The following is a 15,257-nucleotide window of genomic DNA, read 5'->3' on the forward strand; positions in this document are numbered from 1 at the left end:
CCATCACCAGGCTGATGGCTCTTCTGAGGTAGAGTGGTGGGAGGATTGACAGACACCCGAATAGGGGTGTCTGTCTGCATACAAAGAAGTCTCCACCTCCTGTGGTGTCTGGAGCCAGGGTCTTGTGCACTACAAAGACCTTTCTTTGAAGTATGCTATATTGGGTATAAGTGCTGGACCGCTGACTCCATATAGAGGAGTGGAGTTGGCCTAACGGCTAGGACGCTCGACCTCGGACCTGGGGAACTGGGTTCGAGTCTCGGTAATGACGCTGAACATCCTGTGATTCTGGGCAAATCACTTAATCTCCCTGTGCCTAACCAAGAATGAATGTGTGTCCAAATGTAACGTAACTGGTGCTATGTAAAGCGCTCTGATACCTGATTGGATTCGGGTCAAGTTTGTGCTCCGTACCCTTCTGGATTGAGGACATTCTGCCAGGAAAAAGAGCTGTGTTGCTGTCAGGAGGGACTGCCACTTTGCTGTTTGCTTTGCTGTGCTGGCCTGCTGCTTCTGTTCTGGGTGTGAAAGGACCGGACTTGGCTTTCTACATCCTGCTTTCCAAGTTTCTCCAAAGGCATGAGTTGAGCTTGCCTCCTGTTGGAAGTCTCAGGGTCATCAAAAACGTCACCTGCCAGCAGCTGGGCTCCTCTGCTGAGAGCCCTGCTCTGCCAAGTGGTGCCAATTCCAGTTCTGGGCCATTGGCTGTGAGTTCTGGTGCAACAAGAAGAAAAATAAACCTATCAACTCCCAGCATTATTCGGAATTGCCACATCACTGCAAAACTCGTTGCATCGCCGCTGTTGCCCCAAAGAGTGGTCCCTGCTCGGCGCAATGACTACGGCTTTCAATGTAAGCGCCGACCTTTTGACACCGCGCTTCTAAAGAACCACCTCTGTGTGAGTCTCGAGCACCGCTTCACTGAAGTCTGTGAATGCACGGCTCCGACTCTGACGCAGCGCTGACTGCGACACTGTGGAATCGACGTAGCGCAACTTGACTTTCGATGCACCACTGACTCATCTTCTCTGGGTGCTGATTTCATCGACATTCCACCGCAGTCAGAAACCAAGGTATCGTGCCTGCACATGATGCATCACCTCCCGTGGGCCGCGTAGGCTTTGAGGTACTTTGAAATGGGTCCAATAATCTGCCCTATATTATTATCTCCTGGAGGTGACTGCCACTTAATAGGAAGGAGGGCCAGCCTTTGCCCCAAACTGGAGGAAGAGGGTGGGATAAAGAGGGGAAAATGAGGGACATAGGGAAGAAAACCAAAATGATTTGAGTCTTTAATGTGCACACTGTGCACGGGGTCGCCTCCAAGTGTCTGGATGGGTTGAGTGCCCGCATTAGTGTGCGTGCCAAGGCAAAATGAACAGCTTTGGACTGCAGGAGGAGAGTCTCATTGTGCCTGCCAGCGGGTCATGAAGGTGTCCAGCCAACAGGCACATCCAATCCTTGGCATTTCAGCAGACTGTACAGAACAATAGTTCGATATGTGCCAGGTTTAATTATGATTCTGTAGCTATGTGACTGAGGTACGCAGCTGATTAAATATTTACAAAAGGAAAAGAAATTGCTGTGTTTACAGGTGAGATGAGAGAGTGAATGTGGACAGGTTTGGGGGTTTCAGACGGCACAGGGAAGGGGAAGCAAGGATGCAGAAGGAAAGTGCATATGGACAGTAATGTAGATAGATAATGTGAGAGATGGAGGGTGTCAGAAAGGAGTAAAATGATGTGTAAGGGAGCATGGGATTGATTGACATACTCCAGAGACCGCTACCCCTTCCTGTCCTTGCTAATGTCTCGTTCACAATCCTATTTTTTCAGAATTGAAACATTTTCAATTTTAATTATTCATAACAAAATGATTGTGGTTACTCATTCATCGGATGCTGCTAACAAGCATTGGTGAGCCAAATACTGGTCCGGGGACATGTGTGAAGCACAGGATTTCACTTGCTATATGTTGAAAGTCACATGTCTTGGAAAGGATTCTTTAATTGGCAGACGCTTTCACCATGTAGCTGCCGGTTAGCTTCCTAGATCACGCATCATTGGTATCCACGGGGATGATGGGATGGGACCCATTTGCACTGACGCAAAATAGATTGACTCTGCACAAAAAATACAGAAGTGGCCTAGCATTGTCCTGACTAGCAGCGGGGAGCTCTAAATATATATGATGGGTGGCTCATTGCACTGCTATTGTGGAAACATGCCATGTGCACGCGAACATACACACCGTGCTTATTTTGTCCGCTGCAAACTGCGAGCGAGTCGGCGAGAGATGCCACAGACGCGCAAACTCATCAATTAAGATTCCACAAACCTTTTGGGAACTGCCGTGAGCGTCTCTTTTACATCCATACACGCACATACAAAGATCCTTCTAGATCCGAAAGTTATCCTTCATGATAAACTCCACGTGACGTTAAATGCTTGACATAAAAATAGAACGTCTTTTTTCAAGTGATATTCGGGATTGGCTGATCTCTAGTACTAGTGTTTGGTCCTGAAGAGAACCTCCAATTTGATATATGTGAGGTTCGAAACGCGTCGACCAGTCTCCTTTTTTCCAAACAAGCGTGGCTACATATTCTTGTTATGGTTTCTGCTTATATCAAATTATTAAACTTCTGTTGATTTATTCTGTGCAGAAACATGGCATTTTGAAACATTCACACTGTTTGATGATTTATTATTGACGCTTCGTAAAGCACTGTCTATTGTATGAACATTGAGTCATTTTTTGTTATTTGTTGTATGTTGTCTCAGTCTTTGTCTAAATGCCGTTAAAGTAATTTGTCCTTTGAATGTATTGTCAATAGGTTTGTTTTTTCAATTAGTTTTGTAAAATAATGTCCTTTTGCGTGTGTATTTGAAACTGAGATTTACACTTAAATGAAAAAACGTGTTTGCTCTTAAGCAAATAAAATAAGTTAGTTCTGATAAGAATCGACCCGGGTGCCTTTGATTCGAATCCGTGCACCCATGGGCATTTGTTGTTGAAAAGAACTATCAGTATTGGCACCTTTGTTGTTCCTTGTTAGATCGGCTCAGCCTTACTGATCAGAGACCAACCCTTCTTCGTTATTTATTTTGTCTGATTTGTCAGGCACGGGAACTCATTTTTTGGGACCAATATTTATTTGTAACCATCGGACTTAGAGTAAGCGAAAGAAAGAGAAACTGTGAAAGGGAAAAGAGAAAGACGGGGAAACGGTGATAAGGTGAGGAAGCGGGACTGAAAAAGCTCCTGCAAGAGTGAGATAAGGAGGGTGGTGGAAACATTAGATGGAGTCCTGCCATTCTGCAGCATAGGAAGGTGTCTCCTAAGAAAAGAAAATGCCAATTATACTTTAAATAAACCAGAGCCATTGACAAAACTGGAAATCTCATGGATGAGGCCTCAAGGAATGTTACAATGTCTTACAGCACATCATGCCCCAGGTTTCTTTCCCACATTGCTCGCAATTGTGCAAAATGTCCAAACTCAAATGTTTTTCACGTGCCTGTCGTGCAGAGGCAATCGGCATATTTATGAAATATTAAAATATCTTTTTGTACATGCAAGGGCAACAATAATACTCTACAGATAACAGAAATGTCTGCCATCTGGATCCCATTAAATGTTTGGCCCTAGCTCCGCCTCCTTGCACACTCCCTGGCCCCGCCTCCCATCTGCAGCCTAATTTGATTTAAGCCCCTGGCCATCCCTACACGTTCATACCTAGGGTTGCGCTATATAAATGTAATGCATGCATTTTAGAATCCCTAATTTACAATGGCAGAAGGTGAAAGTAGCAAATAACCTCTTAAATTGCCACATAACCTGATTCTCAGAGTTTATGCCATTTATTTATTATTCTCGCTGGTTTTAGTAGGGTGCACAAATAAGGTCGTGAATGGGAACTCCTGCCAGGATGCAGACAGTTGGCGCTGATAAAATCTAGGGTAGCTGAAGGACTGACGTGTTTCACTTCGAGCACTAACCACTTGACCTGGGAACCTCCCAGAATTCCTCTTTCTGTTTTGCATAATTTATGCACCACTCTAGATTTCTGAGTAGTCTGTTTTTAACATGTGAAAATTAATTAAGAGCGTCTTAGCAAATATTTAGACCCGTTGGCTATCTTACTTTGTCTCTAGCAGCGTTGTAAAGGGAAGGTCCGTGCGGGTGCCATGTCAGGCCTGTCCTCAGTGGCCCTGTTGGGCTCTGATCAGAAAGGGTGAAAGGAGAATCAATAGGTGATTGGGATTTTAGCAATCCCTGGTGCCCAGAACATCATCCAGATGGCGACAGAACAACGTCAATTACTTTTCTACTTAAAAAATTGGCTTTTTGGAACACCATTTTGGAAGTTTCGTACAGTTTGTTCAGAAGTTCAAAGTCGACATAATTTAGATGACCGCAAAAGTCGCACTTGTCAAGTCTACCCGTTCACACTGTGTAGAAATCCCACTCACGTGGCCACCCCTAATGAATCATTTCTAGTAAAAACGCACAACATAGAAAAGACTTTCCCAATGCCACACCAGCCCCCTCTAATCCAGGAGGTTCACCCCACAATAAAGAAGATACAAGCCACAGCTGTTTGTCTTTTTTTGATGCCAACCTTTCCTGCTTCTTTCAGGTGTAGTTTCTTCCCACAGTCATGTTATGATTTTGCTGTGGCCTTCCTAAGAAGACCCGAGTCGGGGTTGCAGAATAAACAACCCCGGAAGAAGCCACCAATCCCACTGTTTGCCCTGCAAGGCCCGTGTTGACTTATTACACAAGTGGCGGCAAGGACCCTCCTTGGTACCATTGCGCCCCCGCTCCAGCAGCAGGCTTGGGGCAGAGCCGGCCTGTGCTAAGATGGCGCCCTGGGCGGAGAGACATTTGCACCCTTGCTAATGGCAGTGAATGAAATGAGGCAGCAGGGGGGGCATTTTGTGTTCGCCGGTTAGTACCTGGAGGAGCAGGGACTGGCCCCTGAATACAACCCTCCCTCGGCTCCCCTAAACCGCCAATAGCTGAGCTGCCTCGCCAGATGATGGTGTTGTTGAGTAGGGGTCAGAGGGTGAAGGAAGAGCAAATAAGAAGGCTAAAGGGGAATTAAAAACATCACCCGCCATATGATAATGAAGGACTAAAACCACTTTAAACTGTCAAATTAGATAGTAACGAACAGGCAAGGACAAGGCTGGAGCAAGATGAGAAGGGCGCGGCTGTTGGCATAGCCTTCATGCACACAGCTCCATGCGCCCCTCAGATTATTGGTGGCTTGGGGCTTGCCCCCCACCCCCCATGCTAAAGGCCGGCCCTGCATCGGGACCTATCCATGTGCCAGTGAAGGAATCCGTGGCACGTGCAGCAGAGGGGCATGGGGTGTCCTATGAATCCTCTGGGGAGAAACCCCCATAGGTGGGTGCAGTCAAAGGGATTGACCCATCCACCAAGTGCAGCAGCCCGTGGGTGCCACTGCACAGACCCTGCCATCAGCAATGCAGGGGCTCCTCTGTCCCCTACACACTGACATCAGTACGGCATGGGGCTCCTCTGTCCCCTGCCCCAACACTGTCATCAGTACGGCAGGGGCTCCTCTGTCCCCTACACACTGACATCAGTACGGCAAGGGCTCCTCTGTCCCCTGCCCAGACACTGTCATCAGTACGTCAGGGGCTCCTCTGTCCCCTGCCCAGACACTGTCATCAGTACGTCAGGGTCTCCTCTGTCCTCTGCCCAGACACTGTCATCAGTACAGCAGGGGCTCCTCTGTCCCCTGCCCAGACACTGTCATCAGTACGGTAGGGGCTCCTCTGTCCCCTGCCTATGAACTCATCAGTATAGCAGGGGCTCCTCTGCCCAGACACTGTCCTCAGTACAGCAGGGCCTCCTCTGTCCCCTGCCCAGACACTGTCATCAGTACGCAGGGGCTCCTCTGTCCCCTGCCAAGACACTGTCATCAGTACAGCAGGGGCTCCTCTGTCCCCTTCTCAGACACTGTCATCAGTACACAGGGGCTCCTCTGTCCCTTGCCCAGACACTGTCATCAGGTGGGTGCAGTCAAAGAGATTGACCCATCCACCAAGTGCAGCAGCCCGTGGGTGCCACTGCACAGACCCTGCCATCAGCAATGCTGGGGCTCCTCTGTCCCCTACACACTGTCATCAGTATGGCAGGGGCTCCTCTGTCCAGACACTGTCCTCAGTACGGCATGGGGCTCCTCTGTCCCCTGCCCAGACACTGTCATCAGTACGGCATGGGGCTCCTCTGTCCCCTGCCCAGACACTGTCATCAGTACGGCATGGGGCTCCTCTGTCCCCTGCCCAGACCCTGCCATCAGCAATGCAGGGGCTCCTCTGTCCCCTGCCCAGACACTGTCATCAGTATGGCAGGGGCTCCTCTGCCCAGACACTGTCCTCAGTACGGCAGGGGGCTCCTATGTCCCCTGCCCAGACACTGTCATCAGTATGGCAGGGGCTCCTCTGTCCCCTGCCCAGACACTGTCATCAGTATGGCAGGGGCTCCTCTGTCCCCTGCCCAGACACTGTCATCAGTATGGCAGGGGCTCCTCTGTCCCCTGCCCAGACACTGTCATCAGTATGGCAGGGGCTCCTCTGTCCCCTGCCCAGACACTGTCATCAGTATGGCAGGGGCTCCTCTGTCCCCTGCCCAGACACTGTCATCAGTATGGCAGGGGCTCCTCTGTCCCCTGCCCAGACACTGTCATCAGTACGGCAGGGGCTCCTCTGTCCCCTGCCCAGACACTGTCATCAGTACGGCAGGGGCTCCTCTGTCCCCTGCCCAGACACTGTCATCAGTACGGCAGGGGCTCCTCTGTCCCCTGCCCAGACACTGTCATCAGTACGGCAGGGGCTCCTATGTCCCCTGCCCAGACACTGTCATCAGTACAGCAGGGGCTCCTCTGCCCAGAGACACTTCAGTACGGCAGGGGCTCCTCTGTCCCCTGCCCCAACACTATCATCAGTACAGCAGGGGCTCCTCTGTCCCCTGCCCAGACACTGTCATCAGTACAGCAGGGGCTCCTCTGCCCCCTGCCCAGACACTGTCATCAGTACGGCAGGGGCTCCTCTGTCCCTGCCCAGACACTGTCATCAGTACGGCAGGGGCTCCTCTGTCCCCTGCCTATGAACTCTCATCAGTACGGCAGGGGCTCCTCTGTCCCCTGCCTATGAACTCTCATCAGTACGGCAAGGGCTCCTCTGCCCAGACACTCATCAGTACGGCAGGGGCTCCTCTGCCCAGACACTGTCCTCAGTACGGCAGGGGCTCCTCTGCCCCCTGCCCAGACACTGTCATCAGTACGCAGGGGCTCCTCTGTACCCTGCCCAGACACGGTCATCAGTACGGCAGGGGCTCCTCTGTCCTCTGCCCAGACACTGTCATCAGTACGGCAGGGGCTCCTCTGTCCCCTGCCCAGACCCTGTCATCAGTACGCAGGGGCTCCTCTGTACCCTGCCCAGACACGGTCATCAGTACGGCAGGGGCTCATCTCTCCCCTGCCTATGAACTATCATCAGTATGCAGGGGCTCCTCTGTCCTCTGCCCACACACTGTCATCAGTACAGCAGGGGCTTCTCTGTCCCCTGCCCAGACACTGTCATCAGTACGGCAGGGGCTCCTCTGCCCAGACACTCTCATTAGTATGGCAGGGGCTACTCTGTCCTCTGCCCCCACACTGTAATCAGTACAGCAGGGGCTCCTTTGTTCCCTGCCTGGATACAGTCAGTGCAGCAGGGGGCTCCTCTGTCCTCTGCCCATACACTCTCATCAGTATGGCATGGGCTTCTATGTCCCCTCCCCAGACACACTCATCAGTATGGCAGGGTCTCCTCTGTCCCCTGCCCAGACACTCATCAGTACAGCAAGGGCTCCTCTGTCCCCTGCCCAGACACAATCATCAGTACAGCAGAGGCTCCTTTGTCCCCTGCCTGGACACGGTCAATGCAGCTGTCCTCTGCCCAGACACTGTTATCAAAACGGCAGGAGCTCCTCAGTCTCCTGTCCACACACTGTCAGAGCATCAGGGACTCCTCCGTCCCCTGCCCACATACTTTGAATACCTCAGCAGTCCCTCTTTCAGTGGCTATCCAGGGGTTCCCTGTGCCCTGGTCCTTGAGGGAGGTCCTGAAGCCGCCCCGACAAAGGACAAAGGGTGCATCTTGACATCGCATCTATTTTCATGTTGTTGGTTCCAGTAGCGTGCCCAGTGTGTCATGGGCCCTAGTGCATGGTAGGAAATGAACTCCCTGGCAGATGTTTGAATTATGAACTACAACATTAATCAGGGTTCAGTGGGCCCCTCATACCTCTAGGAGGCAGTGCCCCTCCATCTGCTGCACCAAGGGAACCTATGCCCCTGTGTGATTCGAAGTGCCCTTCAGGGTTGGAGAGGGGGAAGCTAAACACACACTGTGTATAGGTGAAACATTGCAGCTTGCCTGTATGCGTAGCACTCTTCTGCAGGTACACCACATGTGTCAATAGCATGTGAATAACCCTTTTAGGTCTCGCCGGTGATAGTACATGCACGGCATGTGTTCTCACTTGTAAAGGGTATCCTTTACAATCGAAGTCTATTGCTTACCATTCTTTGGCTTCATTGTCACTCTTCTCTCCTGCCTGGTCAGCGCATGCCGTGTGTCACTTCCTTTTTCTTTCTGTGGCGCATGGACCAAGCACAGATTGATTCAACTTAATTTGTGTCTCTTCACTGATCGTGCTGTGATTGAGGTACACGTTTCAGGACACTTCCTGTTTCCAGTTCTTGTGCTGCTTTCTCCATTGTTCTGTTTTTCAAACTCATCTTTTGGACATTGTGTATCTGTGCCTGCATCTTTCAGCTTACTTGCTGAACTAAAATAAAAACGAGTTGCTTTTACCGACAAATGTGCTCCTCTCTAGGCTGCTCCGCTCTAGGCTGCTCCGCTCTAGGCTGCTCCGCTCTAGGCTGCTCCGCTCTAGGCTGCTCCGCTCTAGGCTGCTCGGCTCTAGGCTGCTCCACTCTAGGCTACTCCTCTCTACGTCACTTTACTCTACGTCGCTTTACTCTACGTCGCTTTACTCTACGTCGCTTTACTCTACGTCGCTTTACTCTATGCCACTCACGCTATGGCACTTCACACATTGCCACCATGTGCCATTTTTGCAAATCTACAACCCTCCGCTCTACGCCACTCCACTCCCCACCACTCTACTCTACTCCATTCTAACCTACTCTGCTCTACTCCACCCCACCTTACTTCACTCCACTCTATTCTACTCTACGCCACACTTCACTCTACGCCACTCCACGCTACTCCATTTCACTCTACACAGTGCCACCATGTGCCACTTTTTGCATCTCTACGCCACTCCGCTCTGACACTCCCCTCTACATCGCTCCAATCGCTCTACTCCATTTTAGGCCGCTCTACACTACGCCCCTCCACTTTACTGCCCTCCACTTTACTGCCCTCCACTTTACTGCCCTCCACTTTACTGCCCTCCACTTTACTGCCCTCCACTTTACTGCCCTCCACTTTACTGCCCTCCACTTTACTGCCCTCCACTTTACTGCCCTCCACTTTACTGCCCTCCACTTTACTGCCCTCCACTTTACTGCCCTCCACTTTACTGCCCTCCACTTTACTGCCCTCCACTTTACTGCCCTCCACTTTACTGCCCTCCACTTTACTGCCCTCCACTTTACTGCCCTCCACTTTACTGCCCTCCACTTTACTACCCTCCACTTTACTACCCTCCACTTTACTGCCCTCCACTTTACTGCCCTCCACTTTACTGCCCTCCACTTTACTGCCCTCCACTTTACTGCCCTCCACTTTACTGCCCTTCACTTTACTACCCTCCACTTTACTACCCTCCACTCTACGCCGCTCCACTCTCTTCCGCTCTACTCTACTCTACTCTACTCCACCCTACGCCACTCCACTCTACTCAACTCCACTGTATACCACTGCACTCTGTGCCACTCCACTCTGCCACAGTATACAACTCCACTCTATATCACTCCATCGTGCCACTCTACTATATGCCACTCTACTCTACACCACACTATGCCACTCTGCACCACTCCATTCTTCTCCAATCCATGCCACTCCTCGAGGTGCCACTCTGTGGCACTCTACTCCACTCCACTCTACACCATGCCACTCTACACTATGTCACCCGAATCTATGTCTCTCCATAGATTATTTTGCCTATGACCTTGCAGGTCATAGTGTGAGCTCCAGTTTTCAGCTCTTGCGCTGTCTAAAGTGCATTTATTTTACCCAATATTTCTCTCCGGTAGAGCTTGATTTTCAGAGCAGACACAGCAGAAGCCGCGAGAGAGGTTTGCCTCTTTCTATTGCTGAGCTGTCCGAGGACTTGCACTATGAGAAAGATCTGGTTAAATAATGAATGTAGACTGTGCAAGCGCAGAAGAAGAGGGCCTCGGCCCTGCACTGAGGCAGCGCACTTGTTTAAGACCTAGTTCTCAGCAGCAGGCGCATTTACCAGTTGAGCGACCAGGTTTCAGGAATGCCCATTTGATGTTTCTAAAAGATGCAGCTATCAAGGACGTAGATTCCGCTGTCCCAGCAGGTGCAGTGGTGCGTGGCCCAGAGGCCTGAGGGGCCCACTGAACCCTGGTCATTGCTGTATTTTTCAGCTCTCGTGCCCGACACGCTGCTGTCCCCTATTGATGCTAGGGGGGTGTTTAGTAGGACGAGGGCAGCCCGGCAGCCTAGCATACCTCACAAACGTGTCGGGTCAGAGGGTGACGTGTAATCTAGAAGGCTGCGTGAGCGCGCGTGCTGGCAGCGACAGGAGGCCCGTGGTTTCCGCTGTCGCGAGCAGCCATGTCCCCAGCACGTCCCGAGGCATTCTTCTGTAATTATTTTGCCTTGTGTAATAGCGATCACACAGACACGAGAGGCAAGCTGCCCCCCTGGGGCGTCGGAGCTAACTAGGCCGCAGAGCCGGGCACAGCGAGATCAAGGGAGTCTCTGCAAGGATAGCTCAGCAGGCAGAGCTCCGGAGGCGGAGATTGGAGCATGGCATGCTGGTCGCAGCCTCACTTCCCAGCAGCTCTGTCTGACCTTCTCATAACTCTAAAGTCACTGAAGTGAGTGACCTTGGGTGTGTTAATGATACGACGTGCTGTTAACGCGCCAAGTTCTGTTTCCGTGTATTTGTGCGCGGCAAATGTGGTCTATGCAGCACAAGAGATGAGGGTAGTCCCTGCCCCAGCCCGACCAGGCTTTTAGAGACATTGGCCTTCCAGGACTCCAGGCGGCTTGCCTCCAGATCAGCCGTCTCTAGTGACGGACACACATCAGCACTTTCTGTGTGTTGTTGCCCATCTGTAGTGGCTGGTTGACACTTCACTCCAAACTGGGGGGGAGGGGAGGGGGGGGGGGATGCTGATTTCTGTTTTATTTTCAGAATCCTCCATTCTCCGGTTAGTAATCGGAACCTCTGTTTAACCTTAGCCTGGCGCTATGTACCATGAAGTGGAGCCACCTAGTGGTGAGAATGTACCCTCTTGACAGGAAGACACACTTCACCAGACTGTGTGATGTTCACTCCCAGTCAAGCAGGGTCTGGGTTAGCCGCACCACCACCCTCTAGGGAGGACAGCTCCGTGCTTTAGGTGCCAGTAACTGTTATCAGTCTGCAACTTGTGTGCAGGCCTCCAGTTTGAGCCCTAGAATGAGCCAGATCGTTATCTTATTTCTGACCCCTTCTGAAGATCATTTGTCCCTTCCTGATCATCACAGGTACCTCTACCCTAACCCTCAGAAGGTTAGTAGTGTCTGCCTCATTCCCCTCCACATGATCATGATCATCTGTCTTCATCCCATCGTGGCATCTGCGTCTGTCTTCATCCCATCGTGGCATCCGCGTCTGTCTCCATCCCAATGTGGCATCCGCGTCTGTCTCCATCCCAATGTGGCATCCGCGTCTGTCTCCATCCCGTTGTGGCATCCGCGTCTGTCTCCATCCCGTTGTGGCATCCGCGTCTGTCTCCATCCCATCGTGGCATCCGCATCTACCGCCATTCCCTCCTAAAGATCCACATGTCACCATCCCCTTCTGAAAATCTTCAGCATCTGTCTCCACCCTTCCTGACATCAGCACCTACCTCAATGCCCTCCTGAAGATCAACATGTCAGTACCCCCTCTTGACGATCAACATGTCAGTACCCCCTCTTGACGATCAACATGTCAGTACCCCCTCTTGACGATCAACATGTCAGTACCCCCTCTTGACGATCAACATGTCAGTACCCCCTCTTGACGATCAACATGTCAGTACCCCCTCCTGACGATCATCATGATATGTCTCCATACCCTTTTGAAGTACATCATTATCCCCTACCGAACATCGGAACCTGCCTCCACCCCCACCCCCTAAAGATCTCCTTTTGCTCCTGAAGATCATCCACATTCCTCTCTATCCCCTCTTCAAGGTTATTGGCGTATATCTTTGTCCTCTCCTAAATATTATCAACATCTGTCTCACTTCAGACATTTTTGTTAATGTGTTGTTGTTCTGGCGGAGGAACATGCACATGTTGTCGGTCCCTCCTGAAGATCAGCATCTTTTTCCATTTTCAAATCAAGATCATCAGCATTGGCATATATCTCCATTGCCTGCTGAAGATCACCAGCATCTCTCTCTCCATTGCCTGCTGAAGATCACCAGCATCTCTCTCTCCATTGCCTGCTGAAGATCACCAGCATCTCTCTCTCTCTCTCTCGCCATTGCCTGCTAAAGATCACCAGCATCTCTCTCCATTGCCTGCTGAAGATCACCAGCATCTCTCTCCATTGCCTGCTGAAGATCACCAGCATCTCTCTCCATTGCCTGCTGAAGATCACCAGCATCTCTCTCCATTGCCTTCTGAAGATCACCAGCATCTCTCTCTCTCCATTGCCTGCTGAAGATCACCAGCATCTCTCTCTCCATTGCCTGCTGAAGATCACCAGCATCTCTCTCCATTGCCTGCTGAAGATCACCAGCATCTCTCTCCATTGCCTGCTGAAGATCACCAGCATCTCTCTCTCCATTGCCTGCTGAAGATCACCAGCATCTCTCTCTCCATTGCCTGCTGAAGATCACCAGCATCTCTCTCTCTCCATTGCCTGCTGAAGATCACCAGCATCTCTCTCTCTCTCCCTTGCCTGCTGAAGATCACCAGCATCTCTCTCTCTCTCCCTTGCCTGCTGAAGTTCACCAGCATCTCTCTCTCTCTCCCTTGCCTGTTGAAGATCACCAGCATCTCTCTCTCTCTCCCTTGCCTGCTGAAGATCTCCAGCATCTCTCTCTCTCTCTCCCTTGCCTGCTGAAGATCACCAGCATCTCTCTCTCTCTCTCTCCCTTGCCTGCTGAAGATCACCAGCATCTCTCTCTCTCTCTCTCCATTGCCTGCTGAAGATCACCAGCATCTCTCTCTCTCTCCATTGCCTGCTGAAGATCACCAGCATCTCTCTCCATTGCCTGCTGAAGATCACCAGCATCTCTCTCTCTCTCCATTGCCTGCTGAAGATCACCAGCATCTCTCTCTCTCTCCATTGCCTGCTGAAGATCACCAGCATCTCTCTCTGTTGTTTGCTGAGGATCATCAGCATCTGTCTCCAACACCTCCTGAAGATAATCATCATCTTTATCAATTACTGTCGACTAGCACCAGCATCAGTCTCCATCCTCTCCTGAAGATCTGCATCTGTGTCCACCCCTCCTGAACATCATTGTCATCTTTATCAATTAATGACTGAAGGGCACCAGCATCAGTGTCCACCTTCCCCTAAAGATTAGCATCTGTTTCCACCCCTGCAGAAGATCCTCCACATCTTTATCAGTTACTGTCTGAGGAGCATCAGCATCTGTGTCCACCCCTCTTGAAGATCATCTGTGTCCACCTCTCTTGAAGATCATCTGTGTCCACCCCTCTTGAAGATCATCAGCATCTGTGTCCACCCCTCTTGAAGATCATCAGCATCTGTGTCCACCCCTCTTGAAGATCATCCGCATCTGTGTCCACCCCTCTTGAAGACCATCCGCATCTGTGTCCACCCCTCTTGAAGACCATCCGCATCTGTGTCCACCCCTCTTGAAGACCATCCGCATCTGTGTCCACCCCTCTTGAAGACCATCCGCATCTGTGTCCACCCCTCTTGAAGACCATCCGCATCTGTGTCCACCCCTCTTGAAGACCATCCGCATCTGTGTCCACCCCTCTTGAAGACCATCCGCATCTGTGTCCACCCCTCTTGAAGACCATCCGCATCTGTGTCCACCCCTCTTGAAGACCATCCGCATCTGTGTCCACCCCTCTTGAAGACCATCCGCATCTGTGTCCACCCCTCTTGAAGATCATCAGCATCTGTGTCCACCCCTCTTGAAGATCATCAGCATCTGTGTCCACCCCTCCTGAAGATCATCAGCATCTTTATCAATTATTTGTTTCATGCAACGTGTCATCATTCTCTCCTGAAGATCAGCATCTTTCTCCATTTCCGAATCCAGATCATTCGTATTTCGATCTATTAACCCTCCTCAAAATCATTGGTATATATCTTTGTCCCCTGCTGAAGATCACCAGCCTTTCTCTCCATCGCCTGCTGAAGATGACCAGCCTTTCTCTCCATCGCCTGCTGAAGATGACCAGCCTTTCTCTCCATCGCCTGCTGAAGATGACCAGCCTTTCTCTCCATTGCCTGCTGAAGATGACCAGCCTTTCTCTCCATTGCCTGCTGAAGATGACCAGCCTTTCTCTCCATCGCCTGCTGAAGATGACCAGCCTTTCTCTCCATCGCCTGCTGAAGATGACCAGCCTTTCTCTCCATCGCCTGCTGAAGATGACCAGCCTTTCTCTCCATCGCCTGCTGAAGATGACCAGCCTTTCTCTCCATCGCCTGCTGAAGATGACCAGCCTTTCTCTCCATCGCCTGCTGAAGATGACCAGCCTTTCTCTCCATCGCCTGCTGAAGATGACCAGCCTTTCTCTCCATCGCCTGCTGAAGATGACCAGCCTTTCTCTCCATCGCCTGCTGAAGATGACCAGCCTTTCTCTCCATCGCCTGCTGAAGATGACCAGCCTTTCTCTCCATCGCCTGCTGAAGATGACCAGCCTTTCTCTCCATCGCCTGCTGAAGATGACCAGCCTTTCTCTCCATCGCCTGCTGAAGATGACCAGCCTTTCTCTCCATCGCCTGCTGAAGATGACCAGCCTTTCTCTCCATCGCCTGCTGAA

The 15,257-nt window shown here is 51.1% G+C and overlaps 1 protein-coding gene across 1 annotated transcript in view; it reads left to right on the top strand.

Annotated features, from left to right (window-relative positions):
• GALNT16 (polypeptide N-acetylgalactosaminyltransferase 16) overlaps positions 1-15,257 on the top strand; it is a 509,878-nt gene that overhangs the window by 33,258 nt on the left and 461,363 nt on the right. The window lies entirely within an intron of this gene.

This window comes from Triturus cristatus, chromosome 9 (genome assembly GCF_964204655.1).
Source record: "Triturus cristatus chromosome 9, aTriCri1.1, whole genome shotgun sequence".
Taxonomy (NCBI): domain Eukaryota; kingdom Metazoa; phylum Chordata; class Amphibia; order Caudata; family Salamandridae; genus Triturus; species Triturus cristatus.